General features: G+C 35.3%; 1 long non-coding RNA gene across 1 annotated transcript; it reads right to left on the reverse strand.

Annotated features, from left to right (window-relative positions):
* Window positions 1-7,331: 7,331 nt before the first annotated feature.
* Window positions 7,332-7,954, reverse strand: LOC112128245. The gene is made up of 2 exons (XR_002910911.1): window positions 7,814-7,954; window positions 7,332-7,721 (listed from the first exon to the last, which is right to left on the reverse strand). It is a non-coding gene; the product is annotated as an uncharacterized LOC112128245 (long non-coding RNA).
* Window positions 7,955-8,210: the final 256 nt, after the last annotated feature.

Genomic DNA, 8,210 nt, shown 5'->3' on the forward strand with positions numbered 1-8,210 from the left:
TAGGAAGATTATATATAAAGAAAGATTATAAATATATAATGTGTNTTACGAAATGAAAGGGTTACCAATGGGGTCTCCATTATCCCCACTTTGTGCCGAAATATTCATGGATAATTTCGAAAAAAACCTTTTTAAATCAAACAACAAATTAATTAAATCTGTTCATTTTTGGAAACGCTATATAGACGATAGTTTACGCATAGGTCGGGAACATTAGAGGATCTCAAAGAATTCCTCCAACTAATTAATTCTCTACACCGTAATATAAATTTTACATTAGAAATTAACAAAGATAGTTATTTGAACTTTTTAGACATAATAAATAACAACTACAGACACTATGATTCCAGCGGATTCTTCCCACCCATTGTCCCAAAAGGATGTTGGTTTCATTTGGTTCATAGACCGTATGTTAAAACTTCCATTAACACCGGCTAACTATAAAAAAAGAATTAGAAACTATTAAAACCATATCAAAAAACAACGGGTATCTAGAAATATTTATTGATAGGTTGCTAGTTAAAAGAATAAAAAAAAAAAACTTAAAATGAATCAACAATAGGACTCAGCCAGCCCACCATAAATGAATCATTAGGTTTCCGTTTTTTGCCATACATTGGTGAAATATCGGAAAAAGATAGTACAATTTTTAAACCAGAAGGTTTTAGAATAGCTTACAGAAGTACGGGGTCACTAAAAAACATCCTCTCAAAACCTAAAGACAATGTAGACAACTTGGCAAAAAGCGGGGTTTACCAACTCAATTTTAATGATTGTAATATTAAGTATATAGGTCAAAGCGGTAGAGAAATAAAAACGAGAGTAAAGAACACTTGCCTAAATCTAGCAAATTTTGGGAATTTAAGGACCATCTAAAAGAAACAAAACATAATTTCAATTCAAATTTAAATCCAACAGTTTTACATAGTTTTAACAAAGGGAGTGAACTAGATTGGTTTGAGAAATTTGAAATTAAAAATGTAAAATTGAGCATGGTGATAAATGCATTAACAATATAACAGATTTTGATGTACCTCCCATTTTAAATATGTACATAAATAATTTTGAAAAAAATTCTTTTTAAATCAAACAATAAAATAATTAATTCTGTTCTTTTTTTGGAAACGCTATGTACACGATATTTTTGCATACGGTCGTGAAAACTAGATGATATAAAATAATTCCTTCGACTAATTACTTCTTTACACCATAATATAAATTTTACATTGTAAATTAATAAAAATGATTGTTTAAACTTTTTAGATTTAAAACTGTCTATAATAAACAACTTAATCGAAATAGACGTATATAGAAAACCCACAACTACAGACACCATGATACCACCATGATTCTTCTCACCCACGGACCCAAAAAGCTGCTAGCTCCATTTGGCTCATAGACCGTGTGTTAAAATTCCCTTTAACACCTGCTAACCATAAAAAAGAATTACAAACTATTAAAACTTTAGCTAAAAACAATGGATATCAAGAAATATTTATTGATACGTAGCTAATTAAAAGAATAAAAAATTAACTTTAAAAGAAGTAACAATTGGATTCAGCCCCACCCCACCAAAAGAGAACCATTAGGTTTTCGTTATTTTGTTGTTGGAACTAGATTGGTTTTAGAAATTTGACATTAAAAAGTGTAAAATCGAACATGGAGATAAATGTAGTAATAATATAATAGATTTTTATTTACCTCCAATTTTAAATTTGGTGCTAAATAATAGGTTATCGAATTAATTATTTTTTATTATTTAATTTTATCATTAATTTACTAATCTAATATTTTATTACAGTACTTATCAATTTAATATTTAATTGTGTTAATTCCCGCTTTTCGCACATTAAAAATTGAGTGAAAGCAGCTTCTCAACCTGATGGTGAGCTATGAGCTTCAAATTCGGTTCGTTGAAAATTGTGAATATTATGGTGAGAGGTTCGGCTCGGGTCAATCGAACAAACGAGAACGAGCACGAACGCTCGCTAGGGTGCTCAGAGAGAGTAGCGAGCTACTCTACTCTAGGCCGGTTGCCCAGGCTTGACGGGTGAGCACCCACCCACCACTTTCTACTAATTAAGCCCTATAGAGGTAGGTTGGGAAAAAGATACAAACTACTAGGGTAGAACATTCAAGACTGAACAATCCCCCGACTTATACAAATTAACCAACAATTCCCTTATTACATTATTACACAATTCCTATTACAAACAAGGCCTATTACACAATTCATGACTTAGTAATTAACCAATAATACTTATAAACTAACTCCTGGCGAAGTCCGGACCAACTCCTGGCGAACTTCGGACCAATTCCTAGCCTACGCCTGACCGACTTCTTTCGACTCCTTGCCGATTCCTATTACCCGCGGCGGCCGCCCCGATAGAGGAATGTTGTAATTAATATAACTACAAAATTACATATACTTATTTGAAATAAACTACGAAAAATATGAGTGTCCTGTTCTAACGCGACTAGACGAAAATGGAGGAATTTTATGAGCAAAACCATGAAATAAATTGTTAGTTAAAATCATTGTATCAAAAAATGGTATTCCGTTGTTTTGATCAATTTTATACCAAACAATTAATTAAGGTTACCCCACCTTATGAGTTTTCCCTCCTTTTTGCCATTTTTCAAATGTCGTGTAATCGTGGGGTTGAGATGGGGAGTTGATGTCCGAGTGGATCGAGGTCACGATAGCTCAAGTGGTAAAGCAGCGGCGTATCTAGCCGAAGATCGTGGGTTCGAATCCCGCTCGTGCCATTAACTTTTTTTCTTCTCAACTAATAACCTTAATTAATTGTAATGATTTAATTGCTCAAGCGGACCACGAAATTAGTGAATTTATACCAAGCCATTAAAATTATTATTTTTTAAATAAAAATTAATGAATTTTTGATCTCGGTTAATTTGGTTTATATTAAAATAAGTGTGTAATTAATATAACGACAATAATACATGTAGTTCGAATAAAAATATGAGTTTCCGGTTCTTTTGCCTTCGACTACTCGATGCGACCCGACGAAAATCTGGACAATGGGAATCGCAGAGCGTAGAGTAGGGTAGCGTTGCATAGCATCGGGCAGTTGGGCAGGGGGGATTCCTGCCAATATTCCATACAATCTTATGGAAAAAATGTAAACATGGGCGTTGGATTTGCATCGCATAGCGTTGCATCGTGTAAGTTTGTTCCCGGCTTTACTCTCCCTTTCTTTCTACCTCCCTATCTTTTTCTGTATAGTTTTCTATCACAAGTGCTACTAATTTTCTTGCACCCACAATTTTAATTTTTTCAATTTTTAAATATAATTATTATTTATGGCTTAATATGGATTTAGGTATATGAGTTATTCCTACTCTCCCTTTTTTGCTGGATTTCTTAGGGCCGTTGTCTGATATTACCACATGACATGGAACCCATCAATGTAATAGACCATTTGTTATTCTGGTTGTGATTATTGTTGCACTATTGAGATGTGAAAGAAAATGAACATCATGATAGAAAATTCAAATATTTGGAATATATCTTAAGTTTTAATGTCTTTTTTTTCCAAAAAATATTGTACAATGAGTTCATCATTGTTTTCTTGGAGATGTATTTGTTTCACTATAGTTTTTGTATTTCGAATTGATGAATATTTTATTTTTATAATTCGTCATGTAAAAAAATATTTATTATCTGCCAGTGACAAATCAAATTGTCATGATAATACAACGAATTAATCCAGTCAAACCAATGGCATTTCTAGTTCTTAGGCTTGTCATGCGTTATACTCCATCAAAAAGTAAAATAGTGAAACTTTACCCCTTAGTGCAAATTTCCTCCTGTTGCAAAATCCTTCCTCTTTGCGATTCCAGTTAATTCCCTTCTTCTTTCCGTATCACAATTACATCTTTCCCTATCTAGAGAAGATATAGCAGCGAAATTCCTAATTAAAAATGGAAAGGATGCCAGAGTTGACACGCCTTTATATTGGCTGACTAAATGTAACCGGGTTATAATATGAGAGGGCACCTCCCTGGCAGGTTTACTATGGTATATCATTACCCATCTCCTGTCTCTACATTTACAAGCTTTGCTCGCCTGAGTTGAATTTCACACCAAAACGGGAGACGTGAATATGTTCTGGCGTTGGCTAAATGATTCATTTTCCCTACCTCTCAGTTTGGTCCCGTTTTGTAAAAAGGGTTTGGGTGGAGAATATCGTTTTATTTCCAATGAACAAACATGCAAAGGGCATTAGATCATTTTCAGATATATTTATCCAGTCGATGATTCACGTCTCGCCGTTTCTATTTGTTTTATAAAGTGAATTGTCTGGTAATAAGGTTCATCTCTTGAATTCGAATTTCAATGTAGAAGATACTTGAAAAATTAAATTACATTTATTAAATATATTAAATTATATTTATTTCCTAAATTAATTAAGTCGGAGAAAGAAAGGGAGACAGATAACCTTAAAAAAGCGAACGAGTAAAATGAAAAAGTTATGTACACGAAAACTTTATTTTTACCTTGAAAATATATTAACTCTAAATTATTTTCACAAATAGCATACCTTTATTACACTAATTTTGCACTTTTTTTAGGTTACCCAAACCTAAGTTTAAGATCATTCACCTGAACGAAAACCACATTTTTGTTTAATTATAAATGGCAAAAATATTAAAGCCTTTTTTACACAAAATGTTCCAGCGGACGTATTTAAACGAATGGATTATATGTTGTCTGCGGGACCATAAAACGATACAATGTACGTTAGATGAGCAGCGATTACCCTATCAAAAATAAAGTTGTAATGCACTATTAGTTGTGATAAACATTCTAGAGTGCATTAAAACAATACGTAATTGTAAATTCAACTATTCCTCCGCCACCCTCGACATTCCTGACCTGACATGCTGAGATTGCCTCTAGATAGACAGATATTTAGACCCTGTATTATTCTCGAGGGGAAGTTTAAGAGGTTGCCGTGAGAGACAAAGAATACACATCAGACACTGTGATAAAAGCCGTTTACGCAGTTAACCCCAGTGTAAACCCTGTTATATGGTAATAAACACAATGAGCTCTTTAAACAGAGTTATTTTAACAACTCGAAAGAGAAACCATGCAGGGGTTTAAATTACGTACACCGTGATTCCCAGTGCCATAGCCTTCGATTAATTGTTGTTTTCGACAGTTCACACTTTTGTTTTTGCCAAGATTTCATAAATTACAATAATTTAAATTTATGCATATAATCAGGTGGTGTGAAGCCGATAATTAATTTTCCTTAAAAAATGGCTTTCTTCTCAGCCTAAACAAAAGTCTACTGTTGATATTTAGAGCGATATTTCAGCAGCAGAATTTGTAGGACGTCATTAAATCTCGGGTATAAATAAGGAAAGAGTAGTGAAAAGAAATGATTGCCACAATTTTCATTATCAGAAGGTTACTACTGATGGGGAACTGATTAACGATATAAAAATATCTAGCGTGAAAATAGTATAAAAGGAGGCTAATAACGCCTAGGTAAGTCTATAAAACATGAGGAAAAAATTTATTCGAAAAATACTTATTTAAAAATATTTGGTAGGTTATCAATGTGTGCGGTTGGGATAGAAATATAGATAAATAGATAGATTGTGAGTGAGTGAGCGAGTGAGCGACTGAGCGACTGAGCGACTGAGCGAGCGAGTGAGCGAGTGAGGGAGTGAGCGAGTGAGTGAGTGAGTGAGTGAGTGAGTGAGTGAGGGAGCGTGCGTGCGTATGCGTGCGTGCGTGCGTGCGTGCGTGCGTGCGTGCGTGCGTGCGTGCGTGCGTGCGTGCGTGTGTGTGTGTGTGTGTGTGTGTGTGTGTGTGTNGAGAGAGAGAGAGAGAGAGAATGAAAGTGTGAATGAGAGTAGGATAGAGAGAGAAAGAGTGTGAGAGATAGAAAGAGAGGAGGAGGAGAGAAAAAAATAGGAGAGGAAGGAAAGGAATGAAAAATCGAAAGAGAGAAAGTGATAAACGTAGAGTACAAAGAAGAGAGAGAGAAAAATATAGTTTGATGTGGGTAGAATAGAAATTAGGTAGGTCCTGCTGTCCTCTAGCACAATTCTTTTATCGGGTGACATACCTACATGATCTCTATATGGAGGCAAAGAATGACACCCTTCCCTTAAGCGGGACACTTCGAGCTACATTTCTCTTTCTTGCCGGACTTATTGAATTATTATTGTTAGAAACTGTTTTTGGTATATTTATATGTAAGTTTAAATTCTATTGAAGCTAGTTATTGCAAAGAATTGATAATTGTTTGATGTACACAAGGAAAACGAAAAGCATTTAGCCACCCTCTCTTACAGCAAAAAATAAAAGAATGTTTATTTGGAAAGCGGACGGCCTAGAATAGCATGAATAATTTAATGAACAATGTTCCTCCAATATGTCCCCTGGGGGTGCCTGGGGTGAGGGGGTGCACAAGTAGTATATATCACTTCTTACGATATTGCCCAACTAAACTGCAATAATTTTGCCGGAAGACAAGGCACCCCCACCTCTCAAGGACTAAAGGACACAATATTACACCTCTTGGTAAAAGTTCGAAATTGTTCAACAACTATTTTAATCAAGCGGTTCTGGGCTTGATGAGAAAAGGTGCGAGTCGGGGCGAGAATGGGGAATTAAACAGGAATAACTGCTGGCATAGAGCTCAACTGGGGGAAGGAAATTGAGCAAATGATCCGTTTAATTTGACTTGCTCCCTCCCCTTGTCTGAAAGAAACGTGAGAAAGGTAAAAGAGTTTCCCCCCCCCCAATCAAGTGTCGCAAATAGATTAATTGATTTTCAAAATCTTCTTTATTCTTTATTAAAGAAATTAACGACGCCTTTTATTCCAGATAAGGGATAGGGATGAAAGAGGCGACCCCAAGGCACCACGTCCTGTGAATGTGTATTGTTCAGTTTTTACAACTCACTGGCCAGCTTCAGGTTGTTGATCAATTTAAAAAACCTTGCCAGCGGCTCCTTATTGGAAAATCTTGTTTGCGGCTATTTCTCCCCTATTTACAAAAATTTGAACCTGCATAGACCTTCACAAAAGAATAAAATGTGTTCAGCGTCCTCCTCCTCTTCCTGGTAGTATCTTCAAGTGTTTCTTCAATCCGTACTCCTACTCAGTGCATATGCCTTCTTAGGCAGTGCTCTGTCAGCAGTCGAATTAGAATTGTTGTCGCTCGGTTGCTGTTGCCTTCTAGTAATTCTTCAGTCAGTTTTGTGGATGGTCTTTCTATGAATCTCTCATATGTCTTGTGACGGCTATCGCCAAGGTCCTTCAACCAAACAAAAACAACAACGGGCAACAATTAAACCAAAATGTACACCTTTACATTAATTTATTTACAATGAAAAAACTAAACAATGAAACCTTTCCCAAAGGGTGTAAATAAAATAAAATAAACAAATCTACTGATGTGAGTCCAATTTAGCCGGTCGAGCCGTTCCCACGTGAAAGATGTCCTGCTGCCAGTGACAGTGAGTGTGGAGGCGGGGCGGTGTCCACCTTTTTAGTCTGCAGTAAGCGCCTTTGAAAAAAGCAGGAAGAAGTTCGGTTTCTCGCATGAGTTCTCTCCAGGCCTGAGCTAGCTCTGCCGTCCCCGCTTCGCTCCTCCTCGATCCCCTCTCTCGCTTCGGCGGTTTGCCGGCCGGTGCGCTCTCCTCGTTGCGCGGGTTGTTCGTCATAAATACACCCTCGATAGAGTAAAGAAAAAAATTAGAAAAAAAAGAAATTTTTGTACTTACAGGGTAAATGGTGTTCAATGTAAAGTTTACAGTTTATTTACAATGAAGGTGCACATTCCAGGTACCCAGTTATATTGTTAATATAATTCAATATTGTTTTTGCTTCGAATTTACTTGTTATATTAGTTTTTTTTTTATGGTAGCAGCAGGATGCTTGTGAAGGATGAAGTGAGAAGATGAAGGTAAGTTTTTTTTTTTTTTTTTTTTTTTTTTTTTTTTTTTTTTTTTTTTTTTTTTTTTTTTTTTTTTTTTTTTTTTTTTTTTTTTAATCATGGTTTGTTTTCAGGTTTCAGCTGGGTGATGTGAGCATGAATTACCACATTTGGGTTATTTATGGACTGAATTAAATAGGAGACTTTGTTAAAGATTTTTATAATTTTATAAGGGCCTGAAAATTTTTCACATAGTGAGGAACAGATGTTTTTGTCCTTACTGGAT

Source organism: Cimex lectularius, unplaced genomic scaffold (assembly GCF_000648675.2).
Source record: "Cimex lectularius strain Harlan isolate CLEC.00 unplaced genomic scaffold, Clec_2.1 scaffold290, whole genome shotgun sequence".
Lineage (NCBI taxonomy): Eukaryota > Metazoa > Arthropoda > Insecta > Hemiptera > Cimicidae > Cimex > Cimex lectularius.